The following is a 25963-nucleotide window of genomic DNA, read 5'->3' as shown; positions in this document are numbered from 1 at the left end:
ACAGTACTTTCAGTAAGTAGATTCATTATCTCTAAGACCTCCATGGTTCTCATCAGTAAAATGGGAGTGATTGGATATTCCCTTTCTTCTCCAGGGATCTCTTGTATGAGCAACATTAAAAAGCAATTATAAAACTGGAGGCTACCGTGTGACCATTAGCTGATTATTACTATTACCTGCTTTCTTAAGATAACTTGCCTTTGGTGCGGCCACACTTGGCAGCGATGTCACAGCAAATGAGATGAACTGGAGTCTGATGCCATGGAACTCGGATAAAAATAAAGGAGGAATTGGACGTGACTAACATGCGCTTTACTTTCTTTCGTAATGTTTACAATTTGCAAATAATTTTTACTTTTAAATCTTAATAAAATCTTAAGATGAAACGGGTTTGACATCCTCCTGTTCTTCAAGATGTCCTAGTATTAGGACAGTATTAGGCCAGAGCTCTGGCTGGACAGTCACATCACATTAACCTTTACAGTACATGCCGAGGTCAGTTACAACGATGGCTTCTCACCTCTTCTCCCGGCAAATGGCCGTCTTTATAACACTGCCCTAAGAAAATCCCACCCACATAAGAATTGCAAGTCGCCTGGATGGTGTTCTGCCTTTAGCCCATAGAAAACTGTCTTTAGTGAGAACACGTGCACACCAGAAAAATCTAATGAAAATTAAATATATATGTACATGTGTGTTATTTTTCTATATAACGCTAACGACTATTGTTTTTTTAATAACTAAAAGGACCCATTAAATGACTGATTTTCCCGAACTCCCTATGTAATCTATCATCATACAGGTCACTTCAATATGACTCAAACACAGAAGGAAAACATGGAACCTATCTTTTCTCCCCAAAGCATACCTGCATTTCCAAAGCCATGGAGAGTGTGATGTGGGCAGCTTACCACAGTTTCGAACTAGAAGACTTGATGCATCACTTTAGAATGAGAGACATAGCCAGATGTGCTCCTGACAGGGTTTCCTTTATTCTACCAGCTCCATGCTGAGAGAGCTTCGTGCTCACAATTCTATACATCCTGTCCTGATACTTCTGATTTCCTCCTTTAGAAAAATCAAACCACACTTGAAGGTCCTAGTTTTAAAAATAGCATAATACAAAGCCTTTGATGTCTTTTATTTTCATTGCTTTGGGCAGTTTGAATAACCTAATTTTTGAATTTGGTTAATAACTCGTCTAAGTACTTCTAGAAGCTGCTCTAAAAAATGAAAACACAAACCATAAAAAACAAAGTAAAATAAAAGTGCAAATGCCATGATTTAAAATACATTAAAGACAACAAAAATGTACTGTCTTCTTATTGTGACTTCTTTACATAAATACTGCATTTAAGAAACAGAGATAAGCAACTATTTAATAAGTAAAATAAACACGAAACAATTTTTTACATGGAACTATTAAATGGTGTAAATATTTAACAGCAAGCGAAAATGTTTGAGCTTATTACACATATTTGCCGATCCTGTACATATTTGCTTAGATTTGTTATTTAAGACGTGATCAGATTTAATATAGTTCACATCCAGGTTAAAGACGTGGTTTGAATCCTTATAAGCAGACTGGAAGTTTCCTAATTTATTTACAGTGGAAGATTCCAGATCTGTCAGGCCACTGTACTACCACACTCTGTGTGCTATTCTCCTTTCCCTAATGTTGTTAAGGAGAAGTATTGCAGTGTGGTTTTGGAAATAAACAGCTACACTTTCCTCTTTTTGGTCAGGTACAGATGGATAGTGTCAAGAAAAACCTCTGTAATAGTGACTCTGAAATAAGGTGTATGAAATTTATGTACAATAAACCCAATTAATGTAGAGCCTAATTTAAGAATTTATGATGCCAAAGCATAAGAGACTCTTAAAAACTAAGAACAAACTGAGGGTTGATGGGGGGTGGGAGGGAGGGGAGGGTGGGTGATGGGTATTGAGGAGGGCACCTTTTGGGATGACCACTGGGTGTTGTATGGAAAACAATTTGACAATAAATTTCATATTAAAAAAAAAGAATTTTTGATGAATACAAAGGCACATGTACTGCTCTTATAGACAAAATGTCTCAAGTAATACTTTCCCGAAAAGGTTAACAAGTATAATAAGTCTACTCTAATTTCAGTATAATTTGTTAATCAGTAGCTCAATTAAAAAAAAAAAAAGTCTCTTCCTTTCATCTTCTTAGTAATGTAATCAACTATCAGCCTATGTGTTCTGTCCATTCTAACTCTTTTTCTGAATAATTCCTATTTTTCCTTCAAATAGCACCTCAATTGTCACTCTGTCAAGGAAGACTCTCTTAAAATTCTCATTATTTCAAAGTTTCCTACAGTCCTCCCTGCCTCCTCTCTTTTCGAAACCTTATCCAGTCTGGCGGCTAACTCTGTGGCTCTACCTTGAAATTACATCCAGAATGCAGCCACTTTTCAATACCTGTAATGTTGCCACTGGTTTCTGCGGCATCCTTGTTTGTTCCCAGAATATAAAATAGACTTCTCATCAGTCACTGTGCTTCTACCTTTGCTCCTTACAGCCAGTCATCTTTTTAAGACATGTCAGACCATACTAGTCCTTAGAGTCCACCAGAGCTTGCCATCTTATGGGATAAAAGCCAATGCCTCTGCATCAGCTAGAAGGACCTACTTCACCCATCCCCTTACCTCAACTCAGGACCTCTCTGGCCTCTCTCTCCCTCTTACTCACCACACTTCTGCTTGTCACACTCTTCCCTACAATGTACCCATTTATTTTGTTTATTACTTGTCTAAAAGGAGAGATTTTGCCTGTTTTATTCAATAAAAAAGAGAGATTTTTGCCTACTTTGTTCACTGTTATATACCTGTAAGAGGAAGGACACACATAGTAGGCACTCAGAAATATTGTTGAGGGGCACCTGGGTGGCTCAGTCGGTTAAGCATCCAACTCTAGACTTGGATCAGGTCATGATCTCACGGTTTGTGAGTTCAAGTCCCACGTTGGGCTCCGTGCTGAGAGTGCAGAGCCTGCTTGGGTTTCTCTCTCTTCCTCTCTCTCTTTGCCCCTCCCCCACTCTCTCTCTCAGTCTCACAAAAAATACTGTTAACATGAATATATATCACTATCACTATACTTGTCTCTCAAGGCACTTGCACAGGCATGCAACCACATTGCATGTGATTGTTTGTTTAACATTTGCTTTCCCTACGCTCAAGGTTGACGTAAGCACCTGGAGTTCATAGACCATTTATATTTTGTCTACCTTGTATCCTCAAAGCCCAACAAATACCAGACCCACAATATGTACAATACGTATATTATTGATTAAAACATATTTATTAAATGAAATAGTACAATATCTTTCTGTTTATTTTTAATGTGATTATATGAAAATTAAAACATTTCTATAATTAATAAGGTACTTGCCATTTGATCTTTCTGTAATATCTCCATAAAGTAATCCAAATTACTTGTCCTTAATTAAAAGATACTTTTGTTATCTCTCTTGTATAAATACCTCCTTCAAAAGATCAGTACCTATTTTTCTTTACAATAGGCAGAAACAGATTTAATTTATTTATTTCTTGCATAGAAGCTTAGTGTAATTTTTCAACTATCATTTTAATCCATAATGCTAAACAAAGCAATTATAGATGACACCTTGTTAATGTGGGTTGACATGAGCAGCAAAAATAAAAGAGCATAATATGTTCCAGAGGACAAGCAGTGGCCTTGTGTAAATCAGGAAGCTCAATGCATGCCAGACTTTGTTTAGTCCTGTTCCCTCACCACCAGGTTTCTTGCTAGAAGCAATCAATTAAAGGGAGTGTGCTATTTTTTGTTTTCCTGGCTGAAACAGACTCACTCGGATAGCTGGCCATGCCTGTGGTTGAGTAGACCAGGGCTTGTTAACATACATACCCTATAGTATAGCACAGCTATGCTTTCATCAATTATGTTTGGTTTAAGGGGACTCGAAGTTTCCATTAAACAACACCTAAAAGCAAACTGCAGGTGCAAAAGTAAGTGTAGCGATATCATATAGGCATGACATGTTTTTCAGACCTCTTCCAAAATGGGCCTTGGGCTACAGGTCTGTCTGCGGTTGGTGGCCAATGAAGACAGCTGTGTGAGTCACATTCTGCTTGGCGTGTGCTAGTTCAGGCAAAATGGGAAATTCTGTGGACTCTTCATGTACCATGTATTTGAAACACGGATTTTATGTTTCAAACTTGCTTAAACTTTCAGTTTTTGAAATATGAAAGAATATGTGTAATAGATCTTCACTTCCTGTGGATCATTAATTCATTAAGAAATTCTAGGATTGTTGTTGACATGAAATTAATAAAGCACTGAATGACCCAATGAGAGAAACTATATGAAGACCTTAACAGCATCTAATTTTATCTTATACCCAGATTCTCATTCCTCACCCATGCACTTCTTTTATAATTGTTCGAATTTAAGTAATAATCTGGAACATAAAAAATATATAGCAGTTTAAACTACATATATGCCAGTTTAACTTACATAGTTGTGAGCATGATCACTGGTTATCTGCATTCCATATTGGGTTTTTTTCCCTCAATTCTATGCTTCTTCTGCCCTACTTCTAATGTCTTCTGATATAACACTTAATTCATATCTGAGTGAAAATATGATGGTTCTAAATGGTTGCTACTACATATGTCAGACTTTTAGAAAGCACTCAATAAAAACATTTTGAATGCAAGAGTGAGTAGATAAATTAATGGATATATTTAAGTACATTATAGCCACCAAACCTAAAATACAGAACTAAATATCTTTGCCCTCTAGAGCATAAATCCACTCAATACATATTTTTGAAACCTACTCTAGGCTCTGAGAATGCAGTAGGGAACAGGAAAATCTCCTGCACAGGTGCAAATCATATTCCAGCAAGAAAGGAATAAGTAAATATTTATTTACTAAAAATAATCATAATAGTCGTAGGAGTAATAATATGTAATAATACATAGCTCTTTGTGATGAGCACTGTACTAAATGCTATCTCTATTATCTATCTGTGTGTCTATCTATGTATCCATCTATCCATCCATCCATCCATCCATTCCTTTATTCTTCACTACTACTTTTTAAGTTAGATGCTATGAGTATACCATTTTACAGATGTCAAAACTGAGGCACAGAGAAGTTATATAATTCATCCAAGGTTTTATTCCAGGCAAGTTGTGTAATTGGAATTGGAATTAAGATAGTCTGGTCTCATAGTGCATATTCTTAGCTTCACTATATTCCTTCTTTAAAGATGTATCATGTGTCATAAGCGGCATAAAGATAAATGAAGCAGGATAAGGAGAGAAAAAGTTATAGGAGAAGTGGTATAGGAAATACAGTTTTTGTCATGGTGATTTAAAAATACATCCACTAATTCTTTAATATTCTTTCTTTCAAGAGATGGAGACTAATTTCTCTCCCCTTCTGTGGGGACTGGATTTAGTATTCTAACAAATTAAACAAAATGGAAGAAAAAGTGTGTTGACTTCCAGGATTAAGTTATATATCTTGGCACTTGGAACTTGTTTGTTCTCGCAGTCTTGGACCGCTCCCTCTAGGGAAAGCTAGCTGGCTTACTGCAAAGATACTCAACCATCTCTAGAAGATGTGCAAATGGTGAGAAACTGAGGCCTTCTGCAGACAACCAGCATTAACTTGCCACATCTGTGAGCCTCTTTGAGAGAGCAGAAACTTCAACTCCAGTCAGACTTTCAGATGAATATAGGCCTGGCTGATGTGGCTGATATGGCATCTGAGTCAGAACAACCAAGCCAACCTGCTTCCACATACATAAATCATGTGAAATTATACAAAGTTATCATTTGAAGCCACTACATTTTTGGATACTTTTACACAGCATAGGAAACTAATGGAGTAGTCCAGAAAAGTTTCTCTGGTAAGGTGACATTTGACCAGACATTAAATCAAGGGAAGGGGCAAACAGTGGGAATGTCTTGGGGAAAAGATGTCAGGCTGTGAGAAAAACATGTACAAAGACCTTGAGTATGTCTGTTGTGTTTAAGGAACAGTAAGTTGCTTATTTTGGCAAGACAGAGAAGAGAAGAGTGACAGAAGTAAGGTCCGAAACCAAGGCCTCAATGGTAGAGAAATTCGTATGTCATTATAGAAGGATTGGATCTCACTCTATCTGTAATTCAAATCAATTGAATGGTTATGAACAGAGAGAGACTGTGAAAAAGACTATCACAGCTGCTGCTTGGACAACAGACTGCAACAGAGCAAGAGTAGAATCACTGAGGTCTTCAGGAAGCTATTTTGAAAAACAACGGTGGCTTGGACTAAGGTATTTGTGGTGGAAATGGTAAGAAGATGTCCGGTTTAATATTTAAAGATGGAGCCAAGACTCACTGATGGATTGGATGAGGATGTACTACATGGATCTCTGGTAAAACAATGATTTCAAGGCCCACTATTTCCACTGTGAGAAAGTAGTTTGGAGGACCTAAAAGTGGTAAATTTGGTTACAATGTGTTAGCCCCATCTCTTCCTTGGGCTTACATGGAGGGCAATTAAAATATAAAGGTAAATAAGAACAAATGTTCACTCGGTTTTCTTTTCTTGCTCCTCCCAGAATATTGTACTATATCATCTGGTGATAAATGGAATCTGTCACTCCAAACATACCCTTATGAGATTTGAAATTAGAACCGAAAAGATACATTCTTATTGAATTAGATTCCTGTTGTGTTTGTTCAAAATGAGAACATTGTGAAATTAGCTTACTCCTCCTTCCAGATTAGAAACTATGATGTCAGCAATGGGATAGCTTTTGGAATTGGGAGAGACACTATTTGGCATGGTGTGGCAGTGGTTTGGGACAATGAGCCCAGTCATGATGAATTCTTCCCATGGTGGGTCCAGCTGTGCAAGATGGCCATTGGGAAATAAGACCATGGCCACCACTCCATTCTACAGCTATTAATATGTGCATCAGCATGCAATTAATTTAAAATTGACCCAAGGCCCTAACTACCTGGACCAAAGTGAGCCATGATGAAGGGTGGTGTCACACAAGCATCGCCTTAGCAAGCCTTTTGGACATTTTTGGAGAGTCTTCAGTAGATCTGAGCAAGAAACATACACAGTTGCCCATCATCTGTTTGGTTTTTTAAGCAAAAGCTATCAAGCTTTCATTTTTCAAAACAGTACGTAGTCTTCTCAGGAAGTTCACACCCCATACTCTTCATTCCTAATTCTGTCTCCTTATTCTGCAGAGAAGAAAATATCCTTGATGATCAAGTTGACCCTAGGCTGAGGTTCAGGAAGACTCCTAAGACAAGTTAGGATATCCACTAAAGCAAGCAACAGGAATCCAAGAGACCAGCTCATGGGTGCTCGTAGATTCTTAGCACTCACTGGCATGTCTAAGACTGCTACATTTGTCTTTTTCCATTGGGACCATTGATATACATCCTCTTTCACATATTTTCATCATGTTATAGGGTTGTGTTTCCCCTTTCCCTTTGAAATTAGTCACAGTCACATGACTTGCTTTGGCCAGTGAAGGGCAATCTGAAGTGACATTTATTTCTTCCAGACAAAAACTTTGTGGGCCAGTGTGTAATTACTACATTCCCTTTTTCTCGCCCTTGGTTATTGAAAAAGTACGTGGCAAGATAGATCTGCTTTCAGCCAGGTCCCAAAGTGATTATAGTAAACCGGAGCCTACCCTCCACCATGACCCTTTGTGATGCACAGGTAACAAGACATAAACTTCTGTTGCACTTATCCCTTGAGATTTGAGGGTTGTTTGTTATCACGGCATAAACCAGACTATTCAACCTGATATGGTTCCCAAACCCTATTGAACACCAGACACTATAGAACTGGAGAAGGCTGATAGCATGTTTCAAAGTATCCTAAAGTGAATCCTAGATGACTAAGGCATTTCAAGGAATAAGGAAGCAATTTGTCTATATTCATCTGACCACATTCATGTATTTAGGTCAAGAACTGGCATCCGGTCCCTTTGGTTGAAAGAGTAGCCTCCAGAGAATTCCCCGAGAAATGATTCACCACACAGTGAGAATAAGTTTTAACAGGAGCAACAGGACTCAGGCACTAGTTGCCAAATAGAGGTGTCCCGATTTCTCTGACATGAAGAAGGTTCTGTCACAGTTAACAGAGGCAGGCAGAACTCCTAAGCATTTACATTCGTCATCGTTAGAGTGATACCTTTTGTGCTGTGCTGACATTGCCAGTTTCTGTCAATGTGTAAAGCATGCAGCTCTATGAACTAACTAACTCTCCTCCCTCGAAGATTTAATTAACTAAATCACATGCCATGGCCCTCTTTCATTCTGCTTGATTAGTGTGCAGTGAAAAATGTATTGTTGTCAAATCTCAGGGTGATTTATTTTTCTCCAGGGTCTACAGAGAGTACTGTTTCCCCATATTTAGTATCTTTGTTGGTGGGGGTGTCAGTGTGCACTTTATGGAAATAGAAACAAAGACCTTATAATTCGTACTTATTCTAGTTAATTCTGTCATGTCGAATGTCAAATGCCATTGTCTTATCTTGTCACTAACAACAATGTATCACTGGGTTTTTCATGTCAAAATTTATTTTTGTTTTTCACTTATTCCAGTGACACCCAATCATATGGTAAATAAGCACACCAACTCTGAACCTCATCTTCTAGCAATGCTACCCATAAGCTGTGTGACTCTGGACACATTCCCTAACCTTCCTGTGCCTCAATTTTATGAATTATAAAATAAGAATAATGACAGCCCTTGTTTCCCAAGGTTGTTGTGAGGATTGTATGTTAATACATGTACAGTTCTAGTACAGTGCCTAGAGTATCATAAGTTCTTAATAAACATGAACTTTTATTATTTCATATGTAATTTATTGTTCTCATGGAAGAAATTTGTTGATCATATATGTGTTATATTTCTGCTTAAGTCAAAGTAGAAAAGGAGGAAGGGTAGTTTGGGAATATTATTACCTGAATCTCATGGATTTTCAAAAAGAACATAAAACATATGCATTCTTTGATGTTTTACATAAATAAGTCTATACACTTGTTTATATTATCATAGCCCTTTGGGGCTCACACAAATAATATATATTTGAGGTCAAGAATCCTATTTTTTCACTTTTTTCATTCCCTGCTTCTACCTTATACTATCTGCGTGGTAAAATAACACTTCATTGAAAAGGAAAATGGATAAATGAATTAATAACTCTGTCATTTACTTTTCATATCTTAAATTCCCATTACAACATTGGACCTTAGTGCCCTCAACTGCATTTTAAAGATATTTCCAAACTTTGTTGCTTATCATCTTGAGAAATTGATAAAAGTACACATTCCTTGGGATTTGATATAGAATGACTGGGATAGAATGCAAGAATGGACATATTTTAATAATATATAAAAGGAAAATCTTGACTGCTTTTTAGGCTCAGGGCCCATTCTTCGTAGATCTTCCAACTCCAATATTGCATGAGTAGGCCCAGCTGAATCTCAACTCAAAAGATGTGTTTAGGGGTGCATGGGTGGCTCAGTCAGTTAGACCTCTAATGCTTGATATCAGCTTAGGTTGTGATATCGCAGTCATGGGATCCAGCCCTGTGCCAGCTCAGCATGGAGCCTGCTTGGGATTCTCTCTCTCCCTGTCTCTCTGCCCCTCTCCTCTTCTCTCTCTCTCTGAAAATAAATAAATAAATAAACATTTAAAAAAATATGTTGAGGTTTTAGAAATGGCAGATACAACTGGTTAATATCAGAATTGGAATTCTGTACTGTCTTTTCTCTTTATAATATCCTCTACAACAGGTTCCCACATCAAATTGGGGTAAGTAACTCCACAAGTCTCTTCGGCATACTTTTTAATTCTACCTTCAAAAAAAAACCTATTAAAGATCAAGCTACGTGTTCCACTTAATGCACCCATATAAATTATCACCTGGCTAAAAATAGTTCTAAAAAACCAAACAACTATGCCATAAAGCAGAAAAGAGAACAGTTTGAGTAGTAAAAAGATTATTTAGATGACTCAAGTCACCAACAGTTTATTCTTGCACTAAAAAAATACATAGATTCAGACATTTGCCAAGTTTCAGTCTTTGAAAGGCTGTAACTTACAAAACAGACATTTCCTTTGACACATGATTCATAACATTTTGTTATGAATCACAGCAACCTGCAAACGAATCCCTGTTGCCCTAGCTTTTCAATTATTTACCTTTCTGAGCTAAAATAATTAACCAAATTTGGACAGAGTAAGAGGTGGAGTGGTATAAGTTACATGTTCATAACCAGCAATAAAACTAAGTCATTGCAACTGAGTTATTAGATTTGTTGACCCAACAGACATTATCCAAGGCCAAACAGGTGGTATGTCATAATTGAAAAGAAAGGTAAGACATATATGTATATATATACATATATGTGTATATATACATATACATATGTACATATATATGTATATATATGTACATACATATATACATATGTATATATACACATATATGTGTATATATATATACACTTAGAACAATAGTATCTTAAATCTATATAATTCAAAAAACAGTGACTTTTTGATGGCAAGTGGTAAAATCAAGATGCTTATCTAAAATATGCCAACTTCTGTTTAGCCCCTTGTTGGTTTTCTTCATGCAATTATTACAGCTTATAACTATTTTATTTGTGTGTGTGTGTGTGTGTGTGTGTGTGTGTTTCCTAACTCCCAACTAGAACTGAGCTTCTCAAAGGTAGGGAAAACCTTCTTCATTGCTTTGCCCCCATAATTGAGCTTAGTACTTAGAATATGTAAGTGGTCAAGAAACACTTGAAGAAAGAGTACAGATAAGCTTTTTTTTTTAATGCAGCTATGTTCCTGGCTTTATTCGAGACATGGGGAGATATTCCAATGAGTCTGTGAAATAAGCAATAGCCTATAAAGGAAATTATAATTCAACTGGATCTTGTAATTTGTCCAAAATCTCCTTACTTGCAATCCATAGTACTTCCCACTAAGCCCCACAACCAATAATAATAATAATAATAATAATAATAAAAACTTGACATAACCTATGTCTCAAAATCCCAAAATACTTTCCCCTAACTCTCATGAATTTATAATCCATTTCTAACGTAGTAATCAACAATGTTTCAGGCCAACACCAAACCATAAAACTTAAATTGAAAAAGATATTAATATATTTGGTTCTGAATCACATAATAATAAAAGCAGAAGTTATCAATATAAGAGCCACAGGAGAACAAAGGTCCTTAACTAGGCAATTTTTTACATTAGTCTTAGAGTTTCCAGTTGAAGAATTTAACAACTCAATTGCCATACAAAAGTTTTAGTTTTCTGAGTGTGGGAAAGCAGAAACCAGTTTAGTTCATGCTGCCCCTTCCTCCCTGGCTGAGTCTCTTCGATGGCCTGCTCTGCCCCATGTTACACAGTGAAGCCCTTCACTCCTTGGCCCTCTCTAGGATTTCTGGAAATTTCTTGGGCTTTATTTGCCTCTAGTCACCCTTGACTTGGCTTTTAAGCTTCCATGTGGAAAGTAAGAATAAGAAACCAATAAATTAAAATGGTGCTTTATTCTTCTTCTTCTTACTAAAAGTTTCTCAACCATTCCTAACAATTTTCATTACTCTACCCATAAATTCTTATTTATGTCTTATTCAGAATTGATATCTTTGGTTGGTGGTATTATTTTTTCCTCATTCCTCTTCTCCCAGCCTGTAGAAACACCAACAACAAAAGCAACAATAATAATTATACCTGATACCATTTCACATTTATCATGTACCCTGCACTCTGCTAACTGCTTATCATGGGAAAATATTCCCAGTAGTTGTCCTAGTGTTCTGTGAAGTACAGACAATTACTAACTCCATTTTACACAGAAGGAAGCGGACAGAGTATAGCGTTGCCAAGTAGGCTAGCTGGATCTCAAGGTAATCACCTGAAGAAGGCTGTTTCTATAAGAAAATCTGATGACAGTTAATAAAAACAATCATTTCTCATTCCATTCTACCCACATATTTGGCCAGCTAGCTTTAAGAAGTCTTTTTGTAGCCATGGTCTCAGCAAAGGAGAGATAACTGGTGGTGTGCAATCCAGCCTTATATTGCCTGGACAGCCACAATCTCTAAGTGTACACACACACAATGGAGAGACCCCTGGTCTAGTCACCAGGGCTCCTGAGCTTGGCCTCTTCATCTGTAAAGATTTCAAACATCCCTTTATGATCCTGAATCCTTCAAGCACTAATTCTTCCATCTACACAAAGCTATTGAATCCTTCACAACATACACTTAAAGTGCACAAGACAATAACTGGTCAGATTATTACTCCATCCTGGAATGTTTTTCACTTCTACATCTATTGAGAGCTTACTCATTCTTCAAAATTCAACTTCCATACTACTACATTTTCCTCTAAATCTTCCTCAAATCCCCAATGCTAACTTATTATTCCTTCTGCTGCAATGCTCCACAATGTTATTATTTAATTCTGTGGTGCAACATTGCCACTTGTCAATACTTAGCCTCTTCATGAAAATCATAAGCACCTTGCATACAGTGATAATGTTTTCCTTAGTTCTCTTCCCCACATTATTTCCAGACTCATAATTTGAATATAATTGTACCTTAAAAGTGTGTGGTTCATGAAGCAAAAACACGGAGTTATCCAAAAGCAGAATCTTTGCCTTCCTGATCTTCACAAACTGATATCCAGAAACTCCATTGAGGCTGCTCAAAAACTAAATATCTGGCACAATCAATTCAATGACTTCAAATAAACTACTATTCCAAGAGATTTTCTATAAAACCCAAAGTTAGGGACTTGTACATATTCATTGAACAAAGGAAAGTGTATTCTGCCAAATGTGTTGACCATTGGTAACACTAACTAAATCTCAAAAACAGCAAAGCTTAGTTATTTTTAGTTATCCTTCTGCATTTGCAATTGCATTCCATGTACTCGAGATAGAGTACAAATCAAGATATATTTGATTTGAATGACCTTTGGAAAAGGCATAGCTATAGGCTGTTTTTAAAAACGATGTCCTAAACAGGATCTCAGGATACCACCTCAGTAATAGAGTGCATTCTGCTACTCTGCTGATGGCAGACATATTAATCTGAATTCACCATACAATTTTCTATATGACCGGCACACAGGGAGACTATTTTTCAGCCTCCCTTGAATTAGGCTGGGACATGTGACTGAGTTCTGGTCAATGACAGGGGTTGATATAACCTCTTCCAAGACTGCTTTTTAAAAGCTTCCCAGGCAGTCCTCCAATATTTGTCTGTAGTTGCTGCGAAGTCGGAGGATAAATGAAAAATGTGTGGTGTGGTTTCAAGGTGGAGGGATTTCATTTGTCCAGACTTGGACTTGGTGTGATTGACAAATAAAGTTTTATTGTTAGCCATCGGGATTTGGGGGTTATACTGCAGAATCACCTAGTTCAGTGAGATGAGCTGATGGATAACACCAACACTTTTAAGGAGTGCCATCCTTCCTTGGGAGGTGTGAGTTTAACTAAGAAGTAGCCATGACACACAGCCTACAAAATCCAAAATCATTTCCATGGCTCACATGGTCTCTGACGATCTCATTCTCTGTCTAGAATGGCTCTTTGCCTTTCTTTATTGAGATAATTCCTAAGAATCCTGAGAGACTTAGCTCAGGTGTTGAGACTCCAAAGAACTCCAAGGAAAATTTTCTTGACCTTCTTGTCTGGATTAGGTGCCTTTCTGAGTGTCTTCAGTGTGGACGTGCTTCTCATCGTTGTAACACTTACTTCATGTTACTGTTATCTGTTTATTTGCCACCTTCCCACTTTCCCACTGCAGACTGAAGATAGGTAATGTGATTTTATTCTTTTTTTCCCCCAATGCCTAGCACAATGCTTGTTGCATAGTGTACAATAAGTCTTTGTGGAAGGAAGAAAAGAAAAGAGAAAATATGCTTAAATAAAATACCCAAACACAAAGATGCCTTTCTAAGCAGACCTATAGGGAGTGATTCCCTCTACCCAACTGTGTTTTATGAGTTCTTATAATAATAAAGTCCAATCTCCCCATGCAGGAAAGGAGAATCTGATCCATTATCTTCCTATTTCCACCTCTTACATCATTGTCTCAGAATGCGGGTGTGGAGGAGTGTGGGGGAATCAACAGACAGTACCTAATGCAGCTTACAGAGACCACTGACATCCACACATAAGAAAGAGCATGAATAGAAGAATCACTGCACAAAATTCTAGTTCTTGCCTGCCTCTAAGACAAAAACAAAGAAAACCGTGGATAAATAAAGCATGTGTGTGCTGTATCACTTGGGTTTTGCCCACATTTTCAAAGACAGTGTCAGTCATGAATGTAGGGTGTATGAAGTCCCAAAAGTGAAATGAACGTTGGACTTACAAGAGAAATCTGGACTTTGCTAAGAAACTTAATCTCCCTGGGCCTCAGTTTCTTCACATACAAAATTGGAACTAGATCTCAAATCCTCTACAAAACTATAATTTGGTGAAATTTCACTGAAGTATATGTATTTTGCAGGTAAATTACATATACTTCTATAACAATTAATTTAAAGAATGACCATGGCTCTGTTTGTGATCACGTTTATAATTTTAGGCAACTCATACACATTTCCATAACTGGTCTAAACACCATTTGTTTCTGAACTAACTTGTCATTTGTCTTAAGGTTTAAATGGTGAAATAGTTGTGAAATTCAATACATTCAGTTAACTCAATTGATGATTAAGAGTTCAAAACTGTGTCTGCAGGACATCCAAGATCAGAGTCAATTTGCTCTTCAATTGATTATGTAGGATCCCTGTACTTACCTGTGAAAAGAAAACATCAGGCCAAAAATTCAGGGATTAGGGTTAATGCTTTGAAAATATTCAAGCAAGCACACCACAACCATGGATACACAGCAGATTTAAACAGCTGACTGCTATTGAAAGGAAATTGTCATTAAGGATGAGAGAATAGTCACAATACCAGAGAAAGGAGACCCAAAGGATACAAGGGGAAAAAAACTGAAAGAAAGAATATGGAACAATTTAGGGTATAGCTCAAAATAGAGGCAAAGCAGCTCAGACCTCTCAAGATAGCACAGTGTGTGAATTTTGTGGGGTGGGCTGGAAAGGGGACAGTGGAATGGGGAGGGGGAGGGCAAAGGTTCCAAAAAGAAGTACCTGAACAATATTCTAGATTCAATGGAAGTGAAATGAAAAATAGCAATCACACATGAATGAAAGCAAAATTAGGAATTGGTGTAAAGCTGAGAGAATAAAGAAAATTGCAAAAACAGCCGATGTAAAGAGAGATTGAGTAGTGACAATTGAGGTTGCTTCAAAGGACATAGATGTGAGCAGCCAGCTGGTCAGTCTCGCTGTTGATGTGTAAAACTGCTCAGACAGCACTGGGTAGCGACAGACTGTGGGCTGGCCAGAAACCAAAATGTTTGATTGACCCTCAAAACTGTGGCAGATTCTGCTCCCATACAGTCCAAGAGAAAACCCTTTGATGGACTCTATTGCCAGTTATGTGTTCCTTGTCGTGCAGGTTTTAAGAGTGAGCATTATTGGTTTGGTATGCTCGAGTTTCTGTGATTTCCTTGCAATTGTTAATTGTTCCCTGGAGATTTGGGCCTTGTGTCTGGAATTTTACCGATTTCCAACAAAGGTTTATATTAAATTTCCCAGTTAAGAATGCTATCAGGGTGATTTATACCACCATCTGTCAGTACTCTCCACGTGACAGAGTGATTTCACTTACATAATGGGTCTAATATGTCTTTTCTGATAGAGCATTTCCTGCAGCTCCCCGTCACAAAGTTTTAATTTAATGCTAACAAGGAAAATCCATATTCCCTTTCTCTCTAGGTAACGACTAGTAGGTTTCATTCTCTTTTCTATAGACACTTAAAAGGTAGCAGGTGACAGATGGAATGTGTTTCCCTGACTTAAATTGCCATCCTGAAAAACAGTCCCTTTTTCAGGCACCTCCTGTCTTCATATGTATGTCTAAGTTATTCACTCATTCCTTTATCCTTCTCACACATATTTATCGAGTGTCCACACTCCCAGACAGAGACCTAGGCACCGAGAACACTGGCGGCCAAGTTCCTTTGGAGCGGACATCCTAGGACAAATACTGAACGACTAAACAAATAAATAGACAAGATGATGTCGGATAGTGGCAGGTTCTGGGAAGGAAGGCCATGGAGGAGGGATAAGAATTGGCTACATCTAACAGAGAGGATGAGGGGTCAGCCAGGAGCATAGATGGGGTGAAAGAACTCGGGTAATTTTGGCTTGTCTACACAATGATATAAATTTTCTTTAAAAATGACAAAAGCCTGCCATTTTTTTCCTGACAATACAACATAAGTAGATATAGATTACATATCTATGTAGATGAGTCAAAATATAGAATTACTTCTAGGTTTTTTCTTGTCATCTTTACACTAGCAAAATAATGATTTGTTATTTTTAACTCACATAAATAAAATGATTTTACTTTACATTTCTTTTGACAATTATTTGGCATATTTTGAGAACCATGATGTATCTACAAATAATGTTAAAAACATTGAAAATTTTACTGAACCAGGACCTTCTCATTTTGCTGGTCATCTTTGCAAACTTCATTATCTAGGGGTATATAGAGTCATAGAGGAGGGCCTAAATTTTACTCCTAGTTCATGGAAATATAGGGTTAAGTCAGGCTATTCATAGGAGAAGAACACAACTGGCAATGTTCAGAATGCTATATTGTTTCATAGCAACAAGTGTACTGTGAATTTTTCTTAAGCATATCATCATAATCATTAATAATAAGGCTGAGTAACAAATCAACTTTATTCTTTGAAAAGCAATCATGGAATTAATAAGATAATGCAAGGTACACTGGCTTCTGAAGAAAATGTCGTCTGAGAACAACCGTTCAGTTTTCTTCGTGGACCAATGCAAATAATATGTTCAGAATGAAACTTATTTTTTGATCCTTAAACATGTTTTATGAGCTCCTTTTCTTTTTCTAGTCTTCCAGTCACTATCTACCATATAAGCAGCTACCAGGTGAGGTCAATGCTCACCATTTTTTTTCCTTAGATGACTTCAGTAGTATTCTAACTGTTATTCTGATTTGATTTGGTTTGGGTAGCTCCTGAATGTCTATATAAAAAGGACTCAGAGCAGAAATCCCTTTTGAACTGAAGGGCTTGGCAAATGTCTTGAGGCTGCATTTGTATAAGAAGTAAAATGCATGGGTGCCTGGGTGGCTCAGTCGGTTGAGTGTCCAATTCAGCTCAGGTCATGATCTTGAGGTTTGTGAGTTCGAGCCCCAAGTCTGGCTCTGTGCTGACAGCTCAGAGCCTGGAGCCTGTTTCACATTCTGTGTCTCCCTCTTTCTCTGCCTTCCCCTGCTCATGCTCTGTCTCTCTCTCTCTCTCTCAAAAATAAATAAACATTAAAAAATGCAGCAAGCACCCAGTTTTCTTGGCTTTTTCTTGTTATCTTGATTTAAAGGCAAGAGATGACTGTTGAAGAGAGGTTGTATTTAGCAACCACTCTTCACCCTCTCTTTTTCTGGATCTATCTTTCCAAATGAAACCAGGTTGTTTTTCACACAAACTGGATTTCAATACTCACCACGTAAAACAGTTGATAATTTTTTCCCCTTTGTTTCCTAGAGATTGGTAATCCACCCTCCTCAAATGGATGAAAACCGTCACAAGCCTCTAGCTAGCCTTCCAAGTTTTTCAGTCCACCACTCCCTCCCTGCTGCACTGCCTCTACACCTTAGATGGTCTGGCCACACTAAATTCCCCACAATTCCTGAATACTCCATGCTTTCTGTTATGTCTGTTTATCTCCTCATGGTCTGCTCTTCACTGAAGTCCTTTTTACAACTACTGTTTATCTCTCAAGACCCTTTTAATGCGGCTTTCCTTATGAAGCCTGAACTAAGTTCCCTGGCGGAAGTTAATCACTTCCAAATGTGCATTCCCAGAGCACCAGTAATTTACAATTGAATGACACCTCTCATAGCATTGTGATTACACTGCCACCTTTTCTTGACACTTTGACTCTAAACTCTTCAGTGGGATGTGTCTTATTTTTTTTAATCTTTATTTATTTTTGAGAGAGAGAGAGAGAGAGATGGAGCATGAGCATGGGAGGGGCAGAGAGAGAGAGACACACACAGAATCTGAAGCAGGCTCCAGGCTCTGAGCTGTCAGCACAGAGCCCGATGCGGGGCTCCAACTCACAGACCACGAGATCATGACCTGAGCCAAAAACCGACTGAGCCACCCAGGCGAGCCGCGGGATGTGTCTTATGAATTTTTATAATTCTACCCACTCCTAAATCTTTGTAGCGCTTTGTGGAACAAAATAAATAGTACATTAAAATAAAAGGCTTAATAATATAGAAATATTACAAATATTTAGAAATCTTACACAAGTCAAACAATCAACCGGTTTTAAATTGTACTAATCTTTGTGAAGAGGTACATATAAAACTGTGAATATTTCTCACACACTGGACACACAATTAAATGAAGTTTAAGAGGCCATCCATGTGGGGACCCTCTCATGTACACAGGCCGACCTCTCTAGCAGGCGTCATGCCATTCCAACAGATGGGCTCTGAGAGTGGCAGCCAACAGAACATGCTGTCTATCAATCATTTCTTGTAATCTCTGCTCATTGGTGATCTCTTTGCAAGCTCTGTTCATTTTAAACTTTAGCATCTGGGGTTAAGTGGTTGAATCTGGAAGTGTGATATGACAGCAATTAGTGTGGCTCGAGAAGAACTTTGCAGGTGTTATAAAATAAATCTTGGAGTCCATTAACAAAAGTATTTGGGAGCAAAATTAGTGGAGGAAGGATGTGACTTATACTCCATGAATGTATGCTCATAACAAAATATATCATTTAATACTAAAGCAATATCTGGTACCCCATCCTTTTTTAGTTTTATTTGACCACCATACATTTAATTTTTTTTTAATGTTTGTATTTATTTTTGAAGGAGAGAGAGCGACAGAGCAGGGGAGGACCAGACAGAGAGGGAGACACAGAATTCGAAGCAGGCTCCAGGCTCTGTCAGCACAGAGCCCAATACAGGGTTCAAACCCACAAACTGTGAGATCATGACCTGAGCCAAAGCCAGACGCTCAACCGACTGAGCCACGCAGGCGCCCCTTGACCACCATAGATTTAAACTTACTAAATGAGGCAAAAGGAAATAGTAGAGTAGCTATGAAGTCAGGCTTCTGAAAATCTGAGTCATGGCCCTGTTTATTACGAGAAGGAAATAACTTCTTTTTTTTTCATATGTATAACAAGGATTATATCTAAAAAATCCTGAAAAATTGCTTCCTACTCAATAAACAATTGAATATAGAATTCCACAAAAAAGTGAATTCACAAAACAAGTGAATGCACATGTGAGTATGCATATGTGTACATCTGATACGTTAAGTATAATGCATTTGACCTTATTGTACCTTAATCCTGCTTCCTTACTGACATTTTATCTTCACTAAATTCTAGGTCCCTTGAAGCAGATGTTACATTTTACACAACTCACTTTTGCATAGTTATTCTTCCATCCAACTCCAGGCAATAGTGTGTGTAAAGCTTTTTATTTAAAAAAAAATTCCTAAGATGGTGCTTTAAAATATGCTTTGCAAAAAAAGATGTGTTTCATTAACAGCAGAACCAATGAAGTCATCAAAATTTTGTTCCATGGAAAGTATGTAAGCCACCTTATTTCTGAGCCCCTCCGTTCTCTACCTCACTTCTTTCCATTCCTGTTCTACTTTGCACTCACCCATGGTGCTTAATAATTTTTTTGTCTCTTGACCTCACTTTGCCACAGAGATGTTCCTACACCATTGCCTTAGAAAACATATTTAATTTCAAAATTGAGCCCTTCCTGCCCACTAATTCTTTTGGCTCACTTGAGACTCCTGCCCTCAAAAAGTCTCTATTCAAATTCTGTTGTTGCCTGAATGAACTCCTTAAATGTTCTTTGTGTGAATAAATACTTTTTGAGGAAGCCATTGAATGGATCTCTGAATAACAAAACATCTCGTGGATCTAAGTACTCATTTCTAGCTATTAGGGACTCTACAGATAATCAAAGGGATGGAAAAAAATGCATCTACTTTAACTTTCCAAAAATTTTCAAAGTAATATATATACAAATAAAATGAAAGCCCAAGTACTTAGAATGTACATTAAGAAATACAATTTCGCAACCCCTAAAAGCTCCTTGTGAGTCCCCTGATTACACACACTTTTCCTCCCAGAAAAAGATAATGGTCCAAGGAACATGATTGCACAGCTAAAAGTTACAATAAAAACACAAAGAAATAAAACACTATAAGCTAGAAGTAATAGTATGAGATTTAAGGTTCCAAATATGACAAGTATCAGATAAAATATATAATAAATATATTTCTTACACTTAAGGAAAAAGACAAAAAATAAAAAGTATATGAGAGACAAGAGATTGTAAAAGTGACCAAACAGATCTGAATAAAAACCAAAGATAGTATTTTCATAGGAGAAAATGTAATAATAAAATTCAAAATTCAGCAGAGGATTATAAAGCAAGTAAGACACAGGTAGGAAAATTAATGTACAAGGAAAATGACCTTAATAAGTGATATGAAATGCACACAAAGAAACAAAGTGATGGAAAATAAGAAAGAGGTTAAGAGAATGGAAAGTGGGTTGAGGTTTGTCATATATCCACCTAAAATTGCAGGTAGAGACAAGAAGTATAATGGGTCAAGTCTGATCCAAGAAGTCTTTTTTAAAATCATTTAAAATCATGCACGTGATTTCCTTAGGCAGGCAGCTACAAAATTTATGACAACATTTAAGCCTTGGTAGACTTTCTTTAATAATAGCAACACATCTGTAGTTATGTTGATGTTCTGTTAAAAGCTTAAATAGCTGTAGAACTTAGAAAAGCACGAAATCTTTCTCTATGAGATTTGGCAGGGAAGCACTGCATTTTATACTAAATAGCACCTATCTGCTAAAATTATTAGCGAAGTAAGAATGTGGTGGCAGCAATGCTACCATTATGAAATCTAACCTGCAAGTGTATTACTCTAGCATACACTTCAAAATGTAAGCAAATAACAATATTTAGTGTGATATCATTGGATTCATTGCAGTGACAGTTACCTCATAAAAATGCATTCTACTCTTCTATATTAGCATCACACCATTAACCATAGGTAAGATAGAAAAGAATGCTGATTATGTCCACTAATTGTATCCCCAAACTCTCATGTTTCTTTTCTGAGATTCATAGCTCTAGAAGATTCCAGAGAAGTGCACTGTCCCCTATTGAAGAATATCCCAAGGACACAAAAGGAAACATTAAGGGTAACTCTCAAAGGTAGATATGTTCACAATCTGCAACATGTGACTACAGAGTATTATAACATCAAATATGGATAATATGGATAGGCACTTTTCAGGAAATCTTTTAAACTCTCCTTGAAATTGAAAGATTGCTCCCAAATTCTCTACTGTAGTCTTCCAGAATTTTATTACTCACACCTCCAGTGTCTAGCACTTTGCCTGGCTCGATCATGTCTGTTAAACATGGCGTTCTGGAGGAAGGCAGAGCTGGGATGGAACCCAAGACTGCAATTCATAGCCACCCGAGTCAGAGTGGGTTAACCAACATATACAAGGTCAGTGTCTTACTCCCTAAAGTCGTAATCTGTTAGTCCCCCTATGAGGATTAAATAGCATGATGAATATAAAGGATTCACCACAGAAGCCACCACTGATGTATCACATTATTATTTCAATGAGCACCTCATTGTTACTGAATATTTGCTGAATAACTGCATTACCTCCAGAGTCTGTTTTCCTTTTGCAGTTAAAATCAAAAGCACTTTTATTTAACCTTATATTGAGGATCACTCATCCTTGGAAACAAAAAAGACCATCTCAGAAATGTCTTTGTTTTCCTTTTACACCTACGAGACAAAGTTAATTTAATATAGCACTTGCACATAGCTCTAGGTAGTACTTCACCCGTTGGATTGTATTTCCATCTGCTTCCTCCACTACCGTGACCTCCCAAAAGAGCAGCTTCCTGTCTCCATTTATTTTCCTGCTCGCAACCTGCACAGATCTTCTCTCTTCCTGGAACACTTGTCTCTATTTCCACTTGACAGTGTCTGCCTGCCCTTCAAGTCACAACTCAAGAAGGATCCCTTACAGGAAGTTTTTGTTGGCTACCCCACATTCTCTTCCTGATTGGCATCAGTGACCTTTATCTATGAGCCTCGGGCATGACTTCCACGGCACTGTCAAAGCACTCCCCACCTTGTGTTGTAGTGGCCTGTTAGCATGGGATTCAGGCACCGCTTTCACAATACCAAGCACACTGCCTGTCACATAATAAATACTAAATATTGCTCACACAGGCAAATGGCATCCAAAAGACATTTAATTAACATGGGTTAGGTAGATAAATGGAAAGATGAACAGTTAGAAAGAAGGGATGGATGGATGGAAAGATGGAGAAAAGAAAACACATTCTTGTGTCTCTTCTAATTCAAAACAATCATGTTACGGTTACACTACAGTCTGACAGAAAGATCACTCACAACATGATTTAAGACACGTTTTACTAATTCTCTTAGAGTCGGAAAAACAACCGTTGTTTTTGCTGAAGTTAAAATGATGAATGCAATTGTGAAGTCTTCTCCTACCCTTGCCAAAGTTACTCCCTGGTAGTACATTAAAGCATTTAGCGACGTGCACTGGCTTTTTCAAAACCTGATTGAGTTCTGCAGCTGGCTCAAGCCAGGTTCTGGCACAACCACTTTCATCTGAGAAGTAATGCCATCTTTTAAATTAGAAGGTGCAGTGAACTGAGCACCATACCCAGAGGACACAAATGGAAATCATTTAGAGTTGCCTGATCTTTCCTTTCACTCAAAACCAACACAAACAAGCTACTTCAGCAAATTGAGGCTATAAATAATATACAACACTTCATCATTTCAGTTACCTCTTTGTACAGCATCCAAGATGCCTACAGGCCTGGATAGAGCAGCCTTATTAGACACCAAGAGGATGGGGTAGCCACTAGCCGGCTAATCACAATACTGTCAAATTGCTACATCAAACGACTATAATTCACTGAATAGGGCAGTTATTAAAATTCCAAGCTCTCTCTATGATGTGACCGGAATGATAATGGCAATACAGTCAGCCTTCCTTGCAAACGATGAGACACATTAGGAAAGGCATAGGGCTACCTATCTCCGATATCTATTCTGTGAAAGCTACTCTCCAATAAATAAATAGCATGATGAGTTTCGTGCCTTCTGTGATGTGACAGCATTTGTGCAGAAGAAAATGTCCCAATTCCACTGAAAGCACCAGTATAAGTTAAGGTCTTAATGTTCCATAAATCACGGCACAGAACTCTGCACTAAAACCACCTTTCACAATTAAGAAAAGCAACAGCAAATTGGCTAATTAGCATAAGAATGTACAAACACTGTTGTCTCTTCAGTGCCATTATTAAGCATTCTATATGTAGTCATTTCAATTGTAAAATTTACAAATTATTTTCTTTTTTCTTATAATAAATCTTGGCACCCTTGTGACAAATGCTATAATCCTCACTAGGCAGAAAAGCCCTAAGCTAACATAAAATGAACTTTTTATGAAACCTATGAATCTAGAAAAGAAGCAATTGAATTAGTCTTGGCACCAATCTAAAAGACACTTAGATTGAAAATTACCAAATTTAACCCAATGAAACTCAGTTATGGTTTAATGAAAAGCAGTTAAAACAAGTTTTGAATTAATCTTTCTTCCTCATCAAAAAAAAAATACACTTATGGAAAAACATAAAACTTCATAACAATGATTAGGAAATTATTCCGTTCTGAAAACAAATGAGTTAGAACATTGCTACCTGAAACCATAATTTGAAATCACTTAATAAGGATAAGCTTCCATTCTGCATCAGGAGGCAGATTGCAAAAAGAAATATCAGAGTGCTGTTTTGATTCTACACTGTTTCAGCTACAGGCAGTGGCAGCAGTGTGAACTATTATTTACTGAAAAGGTATTTAAACCAACAAAATTGAATGTCATTACAAAAATGGTGGTTGAACTTTTTTTTTCTAAATCTTCCAATAGAGATAAATGATAGATGATAATGGTTGGCAGATAATAGAGAGATAGATGAAACATTAAGGAGATATAGAATCACTAACTCCTAGATTTGGAAAGATGTCTTTTACTCTATCATTCGTGTCAACATTAAACCTGACATGAGCTGGATTAAGCCATACCTTAAAGGAGGGAAATCCCTCAAGACCAGGCTACTGAGCAAAGGCACACAGGCATTCTAGACTTCTCTCATATCCACAGATAGAGTACAAGCCACCAAACAAAAATAGATTCTTCCCTGATGCAGTGGTTCCCAACCTGTGGGATAGGAACAACTCAGGGTCTTCCACTTATTGCAAAAGGCCTGAAAACTCATTTGAGTTTCACCTAAATAAACTGCCAATTTTAATTGATTAAACAGTGGTTATATATTTGCACATTAGCGTTCTTTAAAGATTATTAACAAAACAGTCATTTGCAAAGGCAAAGGCAATTTACAGGCTGGAAATATCAATCCTGCAAAGATGAAAATTCTACTCCAATTAATCCATAAACTTGATGTGTTGCCAACCAAATCCCACTAGACTTCTTTTAGGGGTAGTGAGAATCAGATAGCCCAAAAGATTCTGAAAATTATTTAAAAGAATAAATATTTGAGAAGAGCCAAGAAAGTTTTTGAAAATGAAGACTACTTGTAAGAATTTGTCTTGAATGAATTAAAACACATTACAAAGATGTAGTAACTTAATAAGGATAACAGGTGTATAAAGTTTAGATAGGCAGGGTCTTCCTTCCTGGGGGTTGGATTTAGAGCCTTGCTCTAATGCTCTAATGCCTCCAGAAGGACTTCTTAAGGCAAGATTAAAAAAAATAATAAAGTCCATTTAGTACTGTATTTCTATAGTAATTTGCCCTTTAATATTTGGCCCATGTACAAATACATACAAATGATTATATTTATTATTATATATAGTATATATATATATATATATATATATATATAATGCTTAAAAGGAATATCATCATTTAAAAAAATAGATACTCAGTAATTCCATTAATGAGTATTATATAATTATTTGTTTCCCCACTGATTTAAAGCATTATCCTTATCACATATAAATCCCCATAAACATATAATAGTCAAGCAATGAAATTACTTTAAATTGCTTCATAGAAAATTAGTTTAAAATAATAATAAGAGGGGCACCTGTGTGGCTTAGTCAATTAAGCTCAAGCCATGATCTCATGGTTCGTGGGTTCACGGCCTGTGTCGGGCTCTGTGCTGATAGCTGAGAGCCTGGAGCCTGCTTCAGATTTTGCGTTTCCCTCTCTCTCTACCCCTACCCCACTCACGCTCTGTCTCTCTCTCTCTATCAAAAATAAATAAACATAAAAGAAACTTAAAATAAAAATAAAATAACAATAAAATAACAATAATAAAATTTTAACAAGTTTACCATGTTATAGGATTCTTTGCTGTCACTAAAATGATCCATTTAGATAATTATTTATCAATGTTCAATATTTCCTTCATTTATTCGGTTAAGAAAGCAAGTTTCAGGGCAGAATATATAATATGAATCAAGTTTTATAATATATTTTCATTTATTTATTATTTAGAAAATAAGAAAATACGAATTTGTACATGGTCTGTATTTCCCTCTTTATCTTTTTATGTAGTTACTAATTTTTATTTTTACTGTTTTGTCATTAAAAACTTATTTTTGCTCAGTCTCCA

Source organism: Leopardus geoffroyi, chromosome D3 (genome assembly GCF_018350155.1).
Source record: "Leopardus geoffroyi isolate Oge1 chromosome D3, O.geoffroyi_Oge1_pat1.0, whole genome shotgun sequence".
Classification (NCBI taxonomy): domain Eukaryota; kingdom Metazoa; phylum Chordata; class Mammalia; order Carnivora; family Felidae; genus Leopardus; species Leopardus geoffroyi.
This window is presented reverse-complemented; position numbering follows the sequence as displayed.